The sequence below is a fragment of the Alexandromys fortis genome, unplaced genomic scaffold (assembly GCF_014885135.2).
Source record: "Alexandromys fortis isolate MF-2015 unplaced genomic scaffold, M_Fortis_MF-2015_v1.1 scaffold_33, whole genome shotgun sequence".
NCBI lineage: Eukaryota > Metazoa > Chordata > Mammalia > Rodentia > Cricetidae > Alexandromys > Alexandromys fortis.
In genome coordinates this window covers 4,058,956-4,080,280 of record NW_026067917.1, presented here as the reverse complement: position 1 = coordinate 4,080,280, position 21,325 = coordinate 4,058,956, and the positions used below count along the sequence as shown (strand labels likewise).

Below are 21,325 nucleotides of genomic sequence, written 5' to 3'. Positions count from 1 at the left end.
TTAAAGTGATGTGCATTCATTAAAAATTTTACATTAAATCTTGAATTTTGGGATGATACGCTTACAATGCTGAGCACCGGTGGTGAACTGCAGCCCCTATTAGGCACGTGTGCATCATGAGGTAAATAGCTGATAGTGCTGTATATTCGGTTGCTAAGCAACAGTGTTTGCTAGGGTAGGCATGTTACAGAGGTCTGTTACTTCCTGTGCTTTCTAATCGTGACGGATTTATTGGGGTGTAACAGCAGCATGAATAAAGATAAATCTATATTGCTAGACTTAGTATCAGCCTTGATGTCTTAGCACCCCAAAACTGGAACAAGGTATCCACAGAAGAATGTGTTAGCTGTTCAGGCTCCTTCACAGGGTTAGGAATATCCCAAAAGTTCCTCTTCTTTCTTTTATAAATATACGTAGCCAGGAGCCTGTCAGGACCCCTTGCAACCTTGGGCAGCCTCTGGACTTAATGAAGTTGGTGAGAGAACCCATGCCACGCCCCTACTCTTTTTAAATTATTATAATAGCAACAAGCTGTGGAGATGCTACTGCAGCTTTTACAGGGGATCTGGAAGACTAAAGTCCTAGGCAAAGTTTAAAAACTTCTCATTAAACTAGTTTCTCTCATCTGTCTTGCTTCTCTTCCTCTCACGTCCCTTCTTTTCTTTTCCTATCCCCTTCTTTCCTCTCCTCTCTTTCCCTTCCCCCCTCCTCTCTCTCCTCCTCATCTCTCTCTCTCTCTCTGAATTTCCAATTCTTGTTTGTTTTCCTTCCATTTTGCAACTTTTATAATGCATCTGAAGTCCCATTTATATATTAACCACATCCTTGCAGCAAAACAAACGTGTTCCTTGTGTCTGATCCTATGTGCCACAAAGCATTCTTGGTGTGAGGGAGAAAGGCTGCAGCAATTCCATTTAACAGTCTTCTAACCAGAACTTTCAGGGCAGAGCACACCTCAGTGAGAGCAGAGGAGCACACCTCAGTGAGAGCAGAACACACCTCAGTGAGAACAGAGGAGCACACCCCAGTGAGAGCAGAACACACCTCAGTGAGAACAGAGGAGCACACCTCAGTGAGAGCAGAACACACCTCAGTGAGAGCAGAACACACCCCAGTGAGAGCAGAACACACCTCAGTGAGAGCAGAACACACCTCAGTGAGAGCAGAGGAGCACACCTCAGTTGGAGCAGAGGAGCATACCTCAGTGAGAGCAGAACACACCCCAATGAGAGCAGAACACACCCCAGTGAGAGCAGAACACACCTCAGTGAGAGCAGAACACACCTCAGTGAGAGCAGAACACACCTCAGTGAGAGCAGAGCACACCTCAGTGAGAGCAGAACACACCCCAGTGAGAGCTCGTTTTCCTCTGACTCCTTCATCACTTCCTGTCTACTCTCATGCTGTCTCCTAAGCCTGCTGCCCCTGTCTTAGGACAGCAAAAGCCTTTGAGCAGTGTTGAAAACTGGGCAAGATAAACGTGAACCTCAGGGTGTGTCCCAGGGAGACCTGTTTCACAGAGCAAATTTGGGCCTGCATTCCCTTTCCCTCAGGGTAGTGTCAGCAAACAACTCAGAGTGTAAGAAGGACATTTTGGATGGCATTTACAGGGCCTTTGGATCACTTAAGTTTTAGCTATGTGTGTTTAACTATTGTTAAGATCTTTTAACTAATTCATGGAGTCTGTGCCGCTTTAAGCTTGCCTGGTGAAGCTCTATAAACAGCAAAATTAAGTATGAATGTTTCTTCTTCAACCCCTGTGGTATGCTTTAACTTTTTATTTTCTATGCTTCTCAAGTTCACTGCTTATGGGAAATGCTCTGGCTTCTCTTGAAGTGAATTGTAGCTAGCAGCTTAATTAAAACAGCCACCCCTCTTGATCATTTAGGCCAGTTTTCCTACCCTTGTGACACAGATTGCCTGTAACATGAAAAGGCATGTGGCTGACTGGGGAAGGTCTTTGAGAAAGAATTCTAAGTTTTAAAATTGCGTTATTATGTGTGGTGTATATGTGTGTGTGTATGGAGTGTATGTGTGTGTGTGGAGTGTGTTTGTGTGGAGTGTGTGTGTGAGAGAACGAGAGAGAGAGAGAGAGAGAGAGAGAGAGAGAGAGAGAGAGAGAGCCAACTTGCAGGAGTCCTTTTGTCATTTGCACCTGGGGACAGAACTCAGGTCATCAGGCTTGGCAGCAAGTACCTTTGTCCACCGAGCCATCTTGTTAGCCTGTGAACTTTTGATAATTACAAATCATTTGGAATCTTAGTTGCCTCATCTATAAACAGGAATAAAAACAATACCTACATTCTAGTATGGTTGTAAATATGAATTAGATAATGTATTTGGTTAAGCTGTTCAATATACATTAGAAATCCCTTTTTATCATTTAAGATTATATTGAAGGTGTGGTTGCTGGGAAATCAAACCTAGCCTGGACTTGTAAGTTTACTCATGATATCATTTTATGATGGAGATAACAGTTAACTAGAACCAACACTGTCTTGGGTTCCAAATATACTTTCTGGGTACTGTTCTAAGTGCTCCTATAGATTGACCCCTTTTATAGCCCCGACAACCTCAGATGACTGGTATCCACGTTTTGGAGATGGAGAAACTGAGGTAAGGTCCGCTTAACTTGCTCCAGCTTCTTGCTGGTATGTGACTTTAGTGATTTTCATCTAATGTAAGAATCAAGCTTGAGCCACACCGATGACGGGACCAGTGTGCTTCCTAGTCTTGACCCAATATTTCATTGCTGAGAAGTCTTTTCTAAGTTAGCTATGGCTTCCATCTACTGCATCCTAAGCAACACAACTACCTGGGGGGGGGGGGATGTACCAAGGTTCTCTTAGCAAACAAAGGAATTTCTTCTTCTGCTGGGGAAGGCAAACTATGATTCAAGTATTTATGGAATAGGAATCAGGTTCAAAGCTGGTAGCCATTAGAAGTGGCATTTTTAGTAGAACAGTTGGGTCAGAGATCAAGATTTCAACCTGACTTAACTTCATGGATAACGCCTGAATGGGAAATGAGGCTATGAAAACCAATGGGATTAATTATTCATATTTTTAGGTCTCCATGTGAATTATTGTCATTATTATGTCAGTCATTTTTAGTATATATTATGCTTGTATTAGTTTATGAGATGAGAATTTGAGGTACAGTTAGAAACTGTGCCCTTGGTGAATGTTGCTCTGGACAGAATGGGGTATGAATGTCAGCAGGGAGGCTTCTGGTGCGCTACAGCCCTGTGCCTGTGATGATGGCTCCTTCGTCACGCAGACCACGAGAGTGTGAGAGTTTCTCACACTCTGGGATTTTATCAGTATGATAAATAGCTAAATAATCAGAATAAAATTATTTACTTGTTCTTCTGCCCAAGGACACACTCCAAGGAAGAAATGGTTCATAATGGGTTACAGTATACCCAGCATTGAGATTTCGTTTTTCCCCAAGAGACATTGCTACCAACATGTACAATATGGTCAAGGAGGCTTGGACTCTGAATTTTTTACTTTGAGGAAGAAACCTTTAAATGATTTCATTTTATTCACCTTCATATTTGTATATATTTTAGGAAGTTTCTGCTGTATTAGGCATTCATAGTATTCAAATGACTCTTAATTTAGCTGTCTTTCCCTATATTCCTTCCCACAGCTCCCTCTTCCCTGCTCCTCCCCACTTGATTCTCCCATTCCAACCCCGCCTTCCCTCCATATCTATGGATGTATTTTGTTTCCCTTTCCTAACTTGATCTTTCTGGTCCCTCTAGTCCCTTACTCTAATCTACCCTCTGTTGCTCTAAGGATTGTAGATTGGTTAGCATAGATTTAACAGCTAATATCTGCCTAAGCAAATACATACCCTATTTGTCTTTTTGAGGCTGGATGATTTTTTTCTAGTTTCATCACTTCGCCTGAAAATTTCATGATGTCATTTTTTTTTAACAGTTGAGTAACACTATTGTGTAAATGTATCACATTTTCTTTAACTATTTTTCTCTTGGGAGACATCTAGGTTACTTCCAGTTTTGAATGGATTAGATTTAAGAGATTGTCCTGAGTCTCAGAAGAGATTTTGAGTGTAGGGACTTTTAAACAGGGTTAAGACCGACAGACTATGTGGACGTTTGATGACGTACTGAATGGTTTCTGCATTATGTCATGGCTTTAAGTCTAAGAGGGACAGGGAGGGCAATGTGTTGGCTTCAATGAAAAAGGTTTCCATAGACTAATAGGGAGTGGTACTGTTGGGAGGTGTGGCTTTGTTGAAGTAGGCGTGGCCTTGTTGGTGAAGTGTATACTGGGGGTTTGAGGTTTCAGGAGTTCAAGCCAGGTCCAGTGTCTCTCTCTTCCTGATGCTTGTCAATTCAGATGTAAAACTTCCAGTTACCTCTCAGCACCAGTCTGACTGCATGCTACCATGCTTCCTGCCATGACGATAATGGACTAAACCTCCAAACTGTGAGCAAGCTCCAATTAAATGCTTTCCTTTATAAGCGTTGTGTTGCCTTGGTCTGGTGTCTCTTCACTGCAATAGAAACCCTAACTAAGACAGGACTATTTTCTGTTGTATTGGGTTTTTGTTTGTTTTGTGAGAAGAACTTAAAGTTGGGTGAGGAGGGAGGGTGAGAGGATCCGTAAGGACTTGGGGGAGAGAAGAATATGATAAAAATATATTAAAATTTAAAAATTGTTTTAAATGATAAAAAGTAGAACATAGGAAATTCCCTTCAGAACAGTAGAAAGATGGAGCTAGGTAACCAAGATACTGCTATCCTGTGTGAAAAAGAGATGGGCTAAATCAGAGATGTGTGTTCGGACTGTGTTATTCTCCTCTGGGACATCACTCTGAGCACAATGATGGTAGTCCTTAGTTCTTCAGATTCTGACAGATCCACCAGTCAGCTGGCCCTAGTGTGGTCATTAATTACTCCATCAGAAAACGTGAAATAATTTGCTCTTGTGATTTCATGTCAAAGTAACATTTTATCCGTCAGGTGTTTTAAATAATGCAGTTTTAAATCACCCAAGGCCTATGCACAGCACTTCCTTTGTTCTCAATCAGTATGCTTAGGAAAGGGCTCTCTTTATCCTAAATAGAGAGGTAAATAAACATCTTAAATAAAGATAAAGAGAAGATCATTGCTTTCCAGAACGAAACCAGCAAAAACAGCTACGCCCTCATAAAAGTGTGCGTGTGGCTGAGAGTGAATAGGACCTCATTATTTTGGAGAAAGTTTAGCTTGTCTTTTATTTCCCTTAGCTTCATCTTTCAATGAATCATAAATAATAAATGCCAAGTAATAAATGCTCTGCACAAAATGCATTTTAATAATCCTGAAGGGCTTCATTACTGTGGCTATCAGCTGGGAATGTAAATTGTGACTGACACGCTACCCTTCATTTATTGACTTCAGAGGTTCTGATTTTGTGGGCGTAAATGCTACAAGACTGTGCTAAACGTTTACAGAATAAATGAACTTGGCTCCATTAAATGGAACGCTGTTGCTTTTGAATGTCTAACAGATATTATCAGAGTCCGCAGTATTGTGTATATATATATATATATATATAGTTGTGTGGTTTGGAATTTTTTAAATGAAAACAATCCATACTTGAAGGTAATAAATTGGAAAGTTACCCACAAGAAACCAAGCAGCTGTTTTTAATAATGCAGGTAAAGTCTAGTCATGGGAAAAATCTCCATTCTGGCCATGCTGTTGGAAAAGAGCTGTGCATTAAACAGCCTCTGAGACAAGCTAACAAATCCCCTATGCACTGTTTGCACAGCCCTTTGTTTCTTTTCTCCTTTGTTTGTTTGGTTTAATTTTATTTCTCCCATCCATTGAATCCATAGTTTGAAATTCATTGTTGCTTCTAGAAAAAAAAAAACAACAACAAAATACCAGTGTGAGAATGTTTTAATTGTGTTTTCCTACTGCCCTTTAATGTCCATATAAAAATCCCTAAGTAGCCATAGCCTCCTTAAAATGCTAAGCCAATAGCTACATCTCTCCTAAACCTCTCTGGCTGTATGACTCTTGGACCCCTCTCTAAAGTCCCTTCCTTGAATTCGCAGGTAAGGGATACTGCATAAATGTTTTATTATATAATCCTTATATAAACACACTAAGTTCTGTGAGGACAGAGGTCTCGTCTTACTCTTTAAGGATCTTCCCAAATAGTTTCTCCTGGTGTCTCATGGATTCAATCATTACCATTCACAGCTGTACAGGAATCTCTATACTGTGGCTCTAGCAGGTTGTGCCAGATGCTAACGGAGTGAATAAACACAGGAAGTGGGTGCTTGTGGGCTTAAAATGATGTTCCCGATGGCTAAGGATGTTGAGCATTTCCTTAAGTGTCTTTCAGCCATTTTAGATTCCTTTGTTAAGAGTTCTCTGCTTAGGTGTGTACTCCATTTTTTTTTTAATTGGACTATTTGTTCTTTTGGTGACTAATTTCTTGAGTTCTTTGTATATTTTGGCCATCAGACCTCTCTCTGATGTGAGGTTGGTGAAGATCTTTTCCCATTCTGATTTGTCTTGTTGACCATGTACTTTGCTTTACAGAAGCTTTTCAGTTTCAGGAGGTCCCATTTATTAATTGTTTCTCTCAGTGCTGTGTCTTAGTGTCTGGGGTAGCCACCAGAAAAATGCAAATCATAACAACTCTGAGGTTCCATCTTACACCTGTAAGAATGGCCAAGATAGCTGGGCGGTGGTGGTGCATGCCTTTAATCCCAGCACTTGGGAGGCAGAGGCAGGCGGATCTCTGTGAGTTCGAGGCCAGCCTGGTCTACAAGAGCTAGTTCCAGGACAGGAACCAAAAGCTACGGAGAAACCCTGTCTCTAAACAGCTTATGCTGGAGAGGTTGTGGAGTAAAGGGATCACTCCTGCATTACTGGTGGGAGTGCAAGCTGGTAAAGCCACTTTGGATGTCAGTATGGCAATTTCTCAGAAAATTAGGAAACAACCTTCCTCAAGACTCAGCAACACCACTTTGGTTATATACCCAAATGATGATCAATCACACCACAAGGACTTGTGCTCAACTATGTTAATAGCAGCATCGTTTGTCATAGCCAGAACCTGGAAACAACCTAAATGCCCCCCAACTGAAGAATGGATAAGGAAAATGTGGTACATTTACACAGTGGAGTACTACACGCAGAAAAATACAATGGCATCTTGAAATTTGCAGGCAAATGGAGGGAGCTAGAAAACATTATATTGAGTGAGATTGTGTTCTTTAGTTACTATATCAGAAGCCACATCCATAAGGTCTTACCAACATTACTGCAAAAACATGACCAGAATAAGGATGAAAACATGAGCAGAATAAAGATCACACAAATGAACATGCCTAGTGGACAGAGAAGAGCCAACAAGTCTTCAACCATTTAAAAAAAAGAAAAAATCTCTAGGCAGAAATAGGTGCAAGCCAGTGTGCCCTTGGGCTAGAGATCAGGATGCCCATTTTTGGTCAATAGCATTGTGGTGTTGGTTACCCAGGAGTGAATTTAAAATGGGCATTGTTGACAGAGGCAAGGAAATTTTTGCTCGTAAGTGTGCCCAGTGCCACACTGTGGAAAAGGGAGGCAAGCATAATACTGGACCAAACCTCCACAGTCTGTTTGGGGGAAGACAGGTCAGCCACTGGATTCTCATGGATAGATGCCAACAAGATCAAAAACATCACCCGGGGAGAGGATACCCTGATGGAGTATTTGGAGAATCCCAAAAAGTACATCCCTTGAACAAAAGTGATCTTTCCTGGAATTAAGAAGGAAGAGAGCACAGATCAATAGTTTATTTTTTTTCCCCCCTGAAACAGAGTTTCTCTGTAGCTTTGGTGTCTGTCTTGGGACTAGCTCTTGTAGACAAGGCTGGCCTCAAATTCACAGAGATCCATCTGCCTCTGCCTCCTGAGTGCTGGGATTAAAGGCGTGCACCACCACTGCCAGGCCTTAAGTTTTTGTTGTTGTTGTTGTTGTTGTTCCTAATAGCGTATCTTAAAAAGGCTACTAATGAGTAATTTCAATGCCTTATTTATTACAAAACAAATGTCTCATGACTTTTAATGTGTACCATAATTAAATTCGTACACCAAAATTCAGATCATGAATGGCTAGCAATGTTTTGTTGGACAGTCCTGATTTAACTAAAACTGACTCATAGAAAAGTGAAAAAGAAAAAAAAAAAGAACTATAGGCAACTGGGTAAAGTATAGAATGGGAGGAGTGGCCTTCACTAGGGAAGAGCACACCAACTGACTGCCTAGTGCTAAACAGTCAGCCCTGAAAACATACATAGAGGTATTATTATATGCATGCAGTGATAATTAATGAAAACAGAGGCCATGAATTTGAAAGAGAGCATGAGGAGGTATGTGGGGGTGTTTGGAGGAAGGAAATAGAAGGGAGAAAATTTGTAATTAAATTATAATCTCAAAGAAAAGCCCTAGAGAGAGTAGGATTGAAGGGAACATATCTCTATATAATAAAGACTTTTCAGGACAAACCCACAGCCAACATTGTCCCAAATAAAGAAAAACTTGATGGAATTTCCTTCAGAAATGAGACAGAACCTCTTCTCTACTTCCTTGATCCAAAAGGTGGAGCATCTCTCTAAGCCCCTCCCTACTACTTCCTGTACCTCTCTATATGTCCTGGAGCCTCTAAAAACTCGATGGTTAGTTTTGGTCAGCTAGTAGCTAGTTAATTTCTGTTATTCAAGGTAAACTTTATTGACAATCTTGGGCATGTCATAGTGCAATAAACATACCCCACAACTGGAATGTCCCTCAATTGATGCATGGATAATGAAAATGTGTTACATATGCACTGTGGAATACTATTTTGCTGTAAAGAAAAATCAAATTATGAGATTTTCAAGTAAATGGTTGGACCTAGAGAATATTAAACTGAATGAGTAACCTGCACCCAGAAAGACAAATGGAGCATGGTAGCGCTCATCTGTAGTTCCTAGCTCCAGATCTTCAGATGTGAGTATCTAACATAGAGCACCTGAAGAAACAGGGGGAACATAAAGAAAACATAAGGGGGTGGGATTGGGAGGGAGAGCAGGTGCTATAAAAAAAGAAAACTGCAAGATTTCAACTAGCGAGGGGGAAGGAGGTCAACACAAAAGGAAAAGAAGTGAAGAAGGGAAAATAACACCAAAGCCGCTTGATAAAGCCTCAAGGAATCATGTTATTTTATATCTAACACCATACACCACACGCTTGGAACACATTAGCCATTAGATGAAGGCTCTCCACTGACAACCAGGGTAGTCACCAATCTGATCTCAGGGAATGGCCAGTTCAGGCTATGCATCCACTGCTGCTAGGAGTCTTGGCCAGGGCCATCCTAGTGGACTTCTAGAATTTTCTCTGGCATCAGGTTCCTACTCAAGTCCATAAAGTCCCCTTTCCAGTCACCTTTCTCAGCACGCTCCCCATCTGCTCACTTTGCAACCTAGATCCCTCAAGTTCCCACGCCCTCTTGCCCCCAGTTCAACCAGGAGATCTCCTTTCGTTCCCTTCCCCTGGGAGAGCCATACACCTCCCCCCACCTTGTGCCCTCCTTGTTTCCTCGCCTCTCTGAGCCAGTTAATTGTAGCACAGTTTATTTATTTTATTTTACAGTTATTATTCATTTATGAGTGAGCCCATACCTTGTTTGTCTTTCTGTGTCTGAGTTACCTCATTCATGATGACTTTTTTCTAATTCCATCTATTTGCCTGGAAATTTCCTGATGCCATTGTTTTTAACAGCTGTGTAATACTCCATTGTGTAAATGTATCACATTTTCCTTATCCATTTTTTTTGTTGAGGGGCATCTAGCTTGTTTCCAGTTTCTGGCTATTACAAATAAAGCTGTTATGAACATAGTTAAGCAACTATATTTGTGGTGTGATTGAGCTTTCTTTGGGTGTATGCCAAGGAGTGGCATAGCTGGGTATTGAGGTAAATTAACTCCCAGTTGAGAAACCATCAGATTGCTTTCCAAATTGGCTGTACAAGTTTACACTCCCACCAGCAATGAAGGAATGTTCCGCTTACTCCACATCCTTGCTAGTATAAACTGTCACTTGTGTTTTTAATCTTAGCTATTCTGTACTGTGGAATAATCTTTTTGTACACTGTGAAGATATGTCACTCTGATTGGTGTGATTAATTAGTCAATAGCTAAGCAGGATTTTGGGGGCAGAGAGGATGCTGGGAAGAAGAAGGCAAAGCCACCAGCCAGACATGGAGGAAGCAAGAAAATAACATGTGCAGGACAGAGTAAAGATAACAAAGCCATGAGGCAGAAAAAAATTAATAGAAACAAATTACTTAAAATTATAAACGCTAGTTAGAAACAACTCTATGAGGTTCAGTGTGGCTGGATTTATGTTGGGATCTTTGATCCATTTGGACTTGAGTTTTGTGCATGGTGATAGATATGGATCTATTTTCATTCTTCTACATGTTGATATCCAGTTATACCAGCACCATTTGCTGAATATGCTTTCTTTTTCCCATTTTATATTTTTTGCTTCTTTGTCAAAAATCAGGAGTTCGTAGGTATGTGGATTGGTATCTGGGTCTTCGATTTGTTTCTATTAGTCCTTCTGTCTGTTTTTATGCCAATACCATACTGTTCTCAGTACTGTAGCTCTGTAGTAGAGTTTGGAGTCAGGGACTGTGTTGGCTCCAGAAGTTTCTTTATTATACAGGATTGTTTTGGCTATCTTTGGCTAGTTTTTCCATATGAAATTGAGTATTGTTCTTTTGAGGGAAATTTAGTTTTATTTTTTGAGACTGGGTTTCTCTGTAGCTTTAGAGCCTGTCCTGGAACTAGCTCTTATAGGCCAGGCTGGCCCCAAACTCACAGAAATCCACTTGCCTCGGGAAGTACACTTGAAAGCATTGGCACAGGAGATCACTTCTTAAAGTTTGAGGGAGATGTGACTCTCTGTGTTATTGGGGAGTTAGAAGAACTAAAGAAGAGAGTTGGGGGGAGGTGAGGCAAACGGCAGTGTGTCTGTGTGATGTCACTCTTGGTTAGCCAAAGCCAGCATTTATTGTGGTGATTCGACCCTTTCAGGTCCCAAATGGAAGCAACTTGACAAACCCCGACTGGCCCTGAACTCCAGGGCTACACGCTGACATGTAACACACCAATACGTCCACCACCACTCTCAGAATTTATTTCCATGTGTTACATTTTATGGATATAACAAATATACATATGGTCTGTTTCCCCCTTTATAGTCTAATTACTCTAAACAGCCTGAAGCTCTTTTAACTCTATGATGTACTCAACCATCATGTTTTATAGGACTGTTTATTCCTGTCTTCTGAGGAAATATACGAGAATAAAACCATTCTGGAAATGAGAATCCAGCATTCATAAAAGCAACACTGTAAATACATCCTATGTGTTAGTAGCATATAAAAGCATATATCTTGGCCCAACGTCGGATAAGAAAAAGTGGAGAACAATTGACGTTCATTAAAACGTATGCGTATATTAAAAGCAAAATTGAAATCATCTACATGAGATCTATGTGCTGAAGTCAGAGAAGACTACAGGGAGCACTCTTTGGAGCCATACTTTTCCATTTGCCCCCAGTGTAAGGCTTGAGGTCTGTAGTTCTCAGATGCAAACTATCCCTTGTTTCCTTGATGCCACTGCACTTGTGTTTGCCATGGGGGTTAAGTGGGATAAATATTATATGCAGAGCACAGAAAGTGGAAGCTGACCTGCTATACAGGCACAGCAGCTGCTGGCTCTGCACATGCATGGGGTGCTGTAAAGGCAAATTCTATATCAGACAACTGGGGCCCAGAAGGCTCTATGGCCTTTCATATGTCTTTGCCTCCGTTTCCTCTTTGCAAAAGCATGGTAATAATTGTGCCCTTCTCCTAGGTCTGTGTGACGATTAAATGAGATAAAACAAAGTGCTCGGTTTAATGCTTAGGAATAAGTTCTCAATTAGTATTAGTTCCTTTTATATTTATTATATTGGGCAGTTACTACTGCTTATGGCAGTTTGAAGGACAATGGTCCCTATAGACAGACTCGTGTTTGAATACTTGAGCCAGCCAGCAGAATTATTTGGGAAGCATCAGGATGAGTGACCCTGCTGGAGGAAGTGTGCCACTAGGGGCAAGGTTGAGTTTAAAAAGACCTGTGCAGTGTGTTCCCTGCCTTCTGCTTACAGTTGAGGGTGTGAGTTTTCAGCTGTTGATTGCAAAGTTTTGACTCGGCCAATACAGACTCTAACCCTCTGGAACCACAAGCCCATTTAAAATCTTTCTTTTGTAAGCTTCCCTGGTCCTGATGTTTTATCGCAGCAAAATTAAAGCACCATTGCTCTCTAGATTCCAGTCGCCTTTCATCACCCATGTCCATTGCTCTCTGCACTCAGTTATTGGTAGGCACATTCTTCAGGGCTGTGTCTGTATAGCATCCACTTTCTTCCTCAATAAAACACATTTGTAGAATATTTATAAGCATATAAAGCCATGCAAAGCCATGCCTTCTAAAAGAAGTACAAACACAAATAAGACTGCCTTCCACAGAATCCCAGATAAACACAGTACAAGTGCCAACACTGCCCTGTCTCCATCACTGTTTTACTTGGCCTGTTTTTCAACATAATCCGGGGGATTGAGCAAAAGGCCTTTACTTCTTCTTTGGACTTCTCAGTATTCTTGCATTTAATTTCCCTTTCCCTTTTATCAGTGGGCTTCATCATTTCTTTTCTTCCAAGCTCATCTTTATCGAAGGGCCACACATCAAATTCTGAGGGTTCAATAAGGCGCTGGAAGCATCACTGAGTTCATGCCCTGTGCACAGGGACGGTGGAGATCTGCTTTCACCCAGTGGTTGCCATGAGGAAAGGGAGATCCAATGTTTCAAAAATTATCTTGAAATTGTAGTTTTATGCGAAGGCTCTTGGTTTCTTAAAATACAAAGTGAGTTTAACCAAAGCCATCATATGAATAAGAAAATAATTTATAAGCTGGAGGTCTGTCAAAGGCTTGACTTGGCAGCGTTAGGTTAGTGTTTCCTCTTTTGCTTCACATTTATTTTGGAAGATGCCACACCTATGAAAAATTCACAGTGTTTGTGTAAATGCATGTACCATTATCTTGATTTGCCAGCTGTTTTTTCTCTCTTCCTCTATGATCTTTTGTTCATTTGTTTTTTTTAAGACAGCATTTGCAATAAATTGCAGATCTGACACGTCACACCTATATAGCTTAGAAAGCAAAGGCCAAGCACCGACATTCATTTAATTATGGATTAAGCACAGTTCATGTGATGGACACGCAACACTCCATGGTCTTTCATCTTTTCCTTAGGGCCTCCCTTGATTGGGGTGCAGTCTTCTCACGCCATTGAAGCGGGAACCTCATTTCTCTGAGCTTGTGGATGTGGATGTTACCTCTGTTGGTTCTTGTCAACAGTGGCCATGCATCTGACTGGAGAATGCTGGGTCGGCATGGGGGTGGGGCCGTCTTTCTCTTCCCATCCCCATGTTGTGGCCTGATGGAAGATACTCCACGATGTCTGCGCCCAGGCTGTTAGGCTGAACATCGCTTCAAACCCTCTTCCCCTAGGGAATCACCATTTTCTCTCTTTGTCACCACCTCTGCTTCCACAGGAAGGGCCATTTAGTCTTTTTGTTTAACGCTTCCTCCCTCTTTCTTTTCCTATCTCTTTTCAAAGCGTTGGTACAAGGTCGACCGAACATTCCTGCTTTGTTTGTTTCCACATTGGCTTTTCATTATTTTGTATGTCAGCATCTGAAGGAAAGAAAAATTCAGACGTATATTCCAGAGAAGCCTCATGAAGGGAAAACTAGGCAAATTTTGCTCTGTCAATATTGATTCGGATTTAAATGCTTAAGAAGGTCCAAAGATAGGTTTAAGAAAGAAAACATTCAAAGTGTAACTGGGAAAGTACTATAGGTAATGAAAATTCCCAGAGAGCTGGCTTGGCTCCATGCTGAGTAATGTCATCTGTAGTATCTCATAGCTGTACAACTAGTAGGCCTTGGAAAGCAGACGCTGCTCAGATTGTGCAGCCAGAAAAGGCCCTGTCTGTTTAGTTCCCATGTTGAGAAAATCCAAAGCACTCACCTGCCTTAGATAGCGCTTTTAAACACACTGACACTCAGCCTCGCACGGTGTGAGTACTCTGTGTTTCAGGTCCAAGTGGAAATCTCTCTAAATTGGTTTGCAAGTGCAATAGTTATTCATATTCATAATGAACGCTGAGGATAGTCTTGATTCTTCTATGTCTCCAAGCATTTTGACTATATTTGGTTACTATGTTCTCTATGATGACTTTTGAGAACTAGAACTAGATGTTCTAACCCTGTCTTGGCTTCAGTGTTTAACTCATGCAAACCCGTTTCCCCTAATCCTCTGTGGTCAAAATCATCAACCTCTTTATCCTCATCACCGTCCCCTTTTTCTTCAGCAGCAGAGGCTCACATCACCGTCACCAGAGCTATGATGCCCACTTTACTTTTGGGGGGGGGGATAAACAAGAGGGCTAACTTTACTTTTGGGGAGGGGGGAAACAAGAGGGCTAACTTCCTTAATACTTTCTTGAAAAACATGCGGCTATTAGGGACAACTGAATGCGCCACCAGCCAAACTATTCATGGTTGGTTGCCGTCCATTCGTTTTTCCTTTTCCTCCCTTCTTCCCTTCATCAAGGTTGTATGCCTAGCTCTCTGTTCTCCTGTTGGACTAAGTCCTTTACCTGTGTATCTCCTGGTATTCTCATCTTTACAAAGGGGTTAACGACAACAAGAGCACACAGACCTCTTATCGTTAGTCATGTTGCTTGTAAAGGTGGTCTGAAAAGTGGCGTCTTCGCCGTTGGTATTGTTACTGTTATGTGGGTGTGGCATAGGAAACAAGCTGAGTTTTAAAAGTAAGTCTTTTATTTTTTTTTGGCTTGGTGAGGGACACCCCTTGAGCTTTAGGACTGATCAGTTAGCTTAGAATTCAAGAACGAAGCCAATGGGCACAAAGAAAGACTCCTAGGGCTAAATACGGTACTCACCATTTCCTTGAGATACTTGGTGAATGAGCTGTTTTTACCTTAGTAAGCAAGGGAATAGCACTAACTTTGTCATTACTAAGTTACAAACTGTCTAAGTTTGTAGCTGACTTCCTGCCTTGAGCAAAGATTTGAAAAAGTGGGGAATGGAAACTGGTTGTTATTCACGAATATTTTACAGAAAGAGGGAGAGAGAAAGAGAGAGAGAGAGAGAGAGAGAGAGAGAGAGAGAGAGAGAGAGCTTTTATTATCAGAAAGAAGCTCCCAGGTGATTTTTTTCCTTTTTCAATTCACTGTAGAAATCAACCCAAAATGTGAGCAGGACAGGGAAGAGAGTGTCAGTTACCTAACATGGAACTAAAATAAAAGACACAGGAAGGCTGCGGAATTCAAAGGCTCCGAAGTATCCAGAACTGAGAAGCTCGTGAGTGGCCAGTTCCTGACCTCCTTGCAGAGGGACCTTATATAACAGGAATCATTTCCTTGGCCTGCTTTTCTTCTTCTGAAGCCTTTTAATCGCACAGTGGGCAGCCAGACTGTGAAGGAACTTGCTCCAGGATGGAAGAGCCTCACAAATCTCTTCTGTTCCAGGGCCTAGCGTGTGACTCGGAGCCCATGACAGGATTACATAACTCATCCACAGGCCTACAGATAGTGTGGATTCTCTTCTGAAACCTGTAAGATTTCTTTCCTAAACCTCTTGAAAACAGAAGCCGACCCGAGTTAATACAAAATTATTTATTATTTTCATTTTTCTGGAGTTGACTGGGAGGCTAAAACAATGGGGCCTTTCCCACCCCCTCCCCGCAGATTTGGAGGTCAGAAACCCAATATCAAAATTTTTCAGGGTTGACTTTTGAGGCCCCTCTCCTTGGCTTGTGGACAGCCACCTTCTCTCTGGGTTTTGATTTTGAAAAGTGTCTCCCTTGCTGCTCTGGATGGTCTAGAACTCACAATGTAGAGGAGGCTGACCTCAGACTCACAGAGATCCATCCACCTGTCTTTGCTTTTAAAGTGCTGGGAGTAAAGCGTATGCCTCCCTGCCTGTCTAGTCCCTGGTTTTTATATTGCTTTGCCTTTGGCTTGACTGAGTACCAAGTTTCTTTTCTTATAAGGATGCTTGTCATATTGGATTAGAGCCTACCTTAGTGCCTTCATTTTTACTTAATTAACTTTTGAAGTTCTATCTCCAAATATCAGAGCATTTTGAAGTCCTGGGGTAAATGATTTAACATGTGAATTTCAAAGGATATTTCCTTTTCAAATATACTTGATTTAGTTATGGGGTGCTGCTCAGTTCTGAACGTCCCAACACATCTTCCCCTATTTTCTGAAACAGCTTTCAGGGAATCACCTGTGCCCCTGAAATACTTAGAACTGAGACTCCAACCAATGCTGGAGCCCATCGGTACCCATAGTGCCCGACTCAAAAGGGAGAGGCTAAAGTGAATGTTCTCAGTAGCCTTTCTGTCTCTCCAATTTCATCCTCAAAACAATGAGCAGAAATGACTTTTAAGTAAGTTGCTGTCTTCTAAAAAATTGCTAGCATACTTGGATGAATTTTCTAATTTAGCCTGCCCAGTGAGTGGTTCTCTTGTCAAGGCTGCAATATGTTGCCATAGAAAAAGGCCTGGGCTCTTGATATACTCCCAGTGGAGTCCCAAGTACCTGGAGAGTGCCTAGGTAAAGTAAGTCCTTGTGCCTCCTTTACTCTGAAGAAAGCCAGAATGGAACCCTCTAGAAAACAGACCAAAGGCAGGGCTGCCTGATAACCAGGCTGTGCTTCACTTCAAGGGCTGCTTGAGAAAAACAGGCCTTAGGAAACGCTACTGGGCTGGAAACAAGTTGTGCCTTGAAGCCTGTGAAGCTAAGTAGCTGTTTTGCCCTTTTTTGTTATTGCTTATGAAAAACTCTTTGCCCTGGAGAGTCAGTCTCCAGGAGATATGGGAGGCACAAAACTTCCTCACTGTTTCCAAGCTGACAGAGAATCAAAAACAAAACATAAAACATTCTTAAGATTTATTTTAGTAACTTTTGAAGAGCTGTCTAAGCCATGTGAGGTTCAAGTTTTTAAGTTACGAAAGGAGGAAAAAAAGGCTCGCCTTTTAATACAGCTATTGCTCTTCTGGTGTCTGAAACTTTAAAAGTGTGTCTTGGTGCCAACAATTTTGTTAAAAATAAAAGCTGGGAAGGAAGACCAAAGTGAACAGTAAAATTGATGCCTGTTTGACTCTCAGTAAACTGGTAGTTATATCACATGCGGCATCTCTGAGAACTGTCTAGCTGTATGATGAGATGACATTTAGGAGAGGCTCGGGTGAATGACATTGGCTCTTAGAGTAAGATTTGTGCTGTCTACAAGGCTGTCTTGAGTTATTCTAGTCAGTGGGTAGCAATGAGTGACTGGAAGTACAGGCATCATATGGTTAGAATCAGGCTGAGGACTGCAGAGGGCAGAGCCAGGGCAAGGGTCTGGGCTTCAAGGTGACATATGTGAGCTGGGCAAGGAAGGCATCTTTGGTCTTAGAGGCTGTGGATGATGACCAGGTCTTGGTTAAGGTTACTTGTGTTTTCATTCACAATGGACCAGTTCAGTCAAAGGATGTGTGTATGAATACATAAGGACTCAATTGATGGAGACTCTCCTTAGGCAGAGCGATGAGCTCAGGGGTAATTGTTAGTGAGGAAGAAGCCAAGGTCAGCTGTGGTTCACGTCACACCAGTGAGATACCCTGACTCTAATAAGGAAAATCACTGGCCAGACTTCTTTAGTTAGGTTCTCATGGAGTCCCTGGGACACCCACATCTTTTCGAACCAAGTGTAGAACCCCGGGTTCGGGCTGGTCATTCCTCTGTGCTTCCTTATGGCACGGCAGCACCATGGTGTTGAAGCTGAGACCGTGCAACTTTTGCCAAGTGTGGAAGCCTTCAACAGTTGCTTTCCTTTCCCAGTCTGGCCACGCTCAGAGTTTACTGTGATTGGTTTCTGTGGGGTCGTTAAATTTAAACATGCCTGGGGAGCTTCCCTTCTGCCTTTATTCTTCATTAGTTCACAGTGGGTACGAGGTTGGCTTCCTACTAAGGAGGAGATATAGTACCCTGAGGGCATTCATTTAAGTAAGTGTGTTCCTAAGTCCAAAGGAGACGCTCTACTCCTACTGCAGGCAGTACCTGGCGTCTGTACAAATAGGGTCAAAGTTAATAATGCAGTCCAGCTTCACTCGCAATGCTGGGGTCGTCATACGTGGTGAAATAAATCTGAGGCACAGAAATAGCAGACACAGAGTGCCATGGGTGTTCAGAAGGAGAAGGAAGCTGAGAGCTGGCATCATTGAGGGAGGTAATTTGGAAAGGCTGACTTCTGCACTGAGCACTGGAAGTGAGTAGGCGGGGGACTGAGGAACAGAAGGAGCTCTCGATTGATGGACAGAACAGCATGAGCCAAAGACGGGGAGCTGTGCTGAACCGTGCTGACTGGCAACCAGTAGTTGGCCAGCTAGATTGTGGAAGTTTTTATCATCAGAGCTCTGTGAAGTAGTCAGTCCCCTTCGGGCACAGTGAGAGACTTTCAGTTTGTCCTTTGAACTGTTTCCAAGCATTTTTCCCCCCAAATTCTTATAATCAGAAAAGTGCCAGGAGCAGGTTCTGGGCCATAACTACCTCCTTTAGCCTCAGGACTCGTCATCACTCGGGCCTGCTGGGCAGGGGGATGAACCCCACGGACTCCTGTGTCGTGTGCGCCACTTCTCTTCTTCTCTGATGTATGCTATGCCTTGAGGCTTGCCTTTGGAAGACAGCCATCCTTGTACCCTGCCCCCTCCCCCAAGAGGAGCCCTGCCAACAGCAGATCCATATGGCAAAGGAGGGGAGAGGGGAGAAGGAGAGACAGGAGGAGGGATTTCATCTTTTATACAGCATTTTCCAAATGCAATAACTTTTTATGAATAGAAAGTTTATTTGCCCTGAAAAGCACATGTCTTCGTTTATCTGCGTGGTGATTGGATTTATCTGAAGGCTTTGCCGTTCACAGCACTGAGTACAGTATTATGATGTGTGATCTCTACTGTTGAACGGCCTGGAGTCGTGAGGTCGGCATGTGAGGAATGGCCCTACCGTGTCTCCCCAAAATAGATGCACCCCCTAAGTGGGTTAATGCATCTCAGCTACGTTATCTGTTCAGTAGTAGAGTAAACGGTTTGGACTTAGTGTTCTAGAAAGGCTCTTTCACGAGCACCAAGCATCTGCAGAGCCTCCTGCACTTACTGTTTGTTCAGCTGAAAAATAACCACAGACTAATGGAATAAGTCGTCTCTTTATTGACAGAAGAATTATCTAATTGAGTGAGCATCGTGACCCTATCTCTAAAGAGAGTAGAAAACATGGCACGTTGCACTATCAAGGGATACAGAGAGTTTGCTAAATCAAGCGTCCTTTCTCCCTGTCCATCTTGGGGCTGCTGCAGAGCGTTCCATGCGGCTTGACCTCTCAGCACAGCATTTGAGGATGTGCAGTAAGTACAGAAAAAAAAAAAAGCCAATGAAGAAGGAGGATGTTTCTGCAGCCAGGCAGGTATTTCCTGGTGAGATGTGTTAAGGAGAAAGCTGGAGAACTCTCTTTTCCTTGGAAGGGTGACCTTACGTATCCTCACAAGCATGTGCACACACATCTTTTAGAGGTGAAAATACAGGGAGAATTGTCTCGGGATCCTTGTCCCTGGTGGGCCTCTCTTTCCTCCTGCTCTGTACCAGTTATTGTCACCTCTGTAGCGCTCAGATCCACCTTGGAACTTCTGGATTTCAACCGAACGCCTTTGCACATTCTTCTTCCGTTTCTTTTTTTCTTTCCTCTTGTGTTTGTTTCTTTGGGGGGCTTGTGCGTGTGTGTCGCAGGATTTAGTGATGATACAGGGCTTCCCTGGAATAATTGACAGTACTCCTTCTGTCTCTTCAGTGCTGGGATCATAGAACCCCATCTTCCTGGTCTCCTTGTTGCTCCGGTGATCTCTCTTTGTCCTCACCTCTGTCATCTTCTGGTGGGAGGAGACATGGTAGCTGTTGCTTCTCAAGACTTCAGGCACATTTGGGAGGAATGTGATCCTTGTCACCCTCTGACTTTTGACTCTTCTTAAAACTTGCCCTTTGGCTCAGTAGTTAGGAGCATGTGCTTGCTTTTTCAGAGTCTCACAACTGGCCTGACTCCAGCTGCCTGGGTCCCAACCAGGGGCTGGAGGGATGGCTTCGAGGTTAAGGGCACTTGTTGCTCTTGCACAAGACCTGGCTTTGGTTTTCAACACCCATATGGTGCTTCACAACCATCCATAATTCCAGGTCCAGGGGATCCTATGCCCACTGAACTCTCTGGGTACCAAGTTTGCACATGATGCACAGACATACATACAGAGGAAATATTAACTTAAAAAGAAAAACCTTGGGGTTTGGTCTTCTTTCTTGTTTCTGGGTGACCACAATTACTCAACATGAATTAACATATCACTTCTTAAAAATGCCTCTTAATTTTACATTTTAGCAATGCCTTCTGCCAGACTTGGTTTTCAGGTGCTTGCTGTGCATAACTTCACTGGAGAGAGATGCAATATTGACTCACATTCAAACTTAACGTGATCCAAATTAAATCCATCCATTGCCTCTTATATTAGTTGCTTTCCTTGTGACTGGGACAAAACACTTCGCAAGATGAACTTAGGCAAAAGCATTTGATTCTGGCTCACAGTGTGTGGTGTATCACGGCGGGGAAGTCAGGACAGAAGAATGTGAGGCAGCGGGTCACGCTGGCTTCACAGCCACGAGGCAAACACAGATGGATGTCCCTGATCTGTCACTCTTTCTTTTTGGTTTAGTCCTATATCCCAGTAGTGGTGATGCTTGCGTTTCAGGTGGGTCTTCCCAACTTCATTAACCCAGACTTAATATTCCCTCACAGATGTACAGAGAGGTTTGTCTCCCAGGTGAATCTAGATCCTGTCAGGTTCACAGTATTGATCACCCCACTACTTATTACTACTGAGTTCTGGGCCTCTACCATTCTTTAACAAGCCATAGGCACGGCAAGGTAGCTCAGGAAAGTGAACTCGAATGTTTACAATGCACAATGTCCTTAGAGACAAAATGTCTGTGATTTTTTTTTATGCAAGCTTGGTTTCCCATTCCCTGGCGAACTTTCTATGGCAAACAGCTGAAAGCCTAGACAAATGGAAATTAAGCTCCCCCAAATATATCCAGAGATTA

The 21,325-nt window shown here is 42.4% G+C and overlaps 1 long non-coding RNA gene and 1 pseudogene across 4 annotated transcripts in view; both read left to right on the top strand.

Annotated features, from left to right (window-relative positions):
- Positions 1 to 21,325, top strand: part of LOC126500220 (uncharacterized) — a 301,499-nt gene that overhangs the window by 112,753 nt on the left and 167,421 nt on the right. The gene's annotated exons all lie outside the window — the stretch shown is intronic.
- Positions 7,528 to 8,037, top strand: LOC126500218 (cytochrome c-like; annotated as a pseudogene).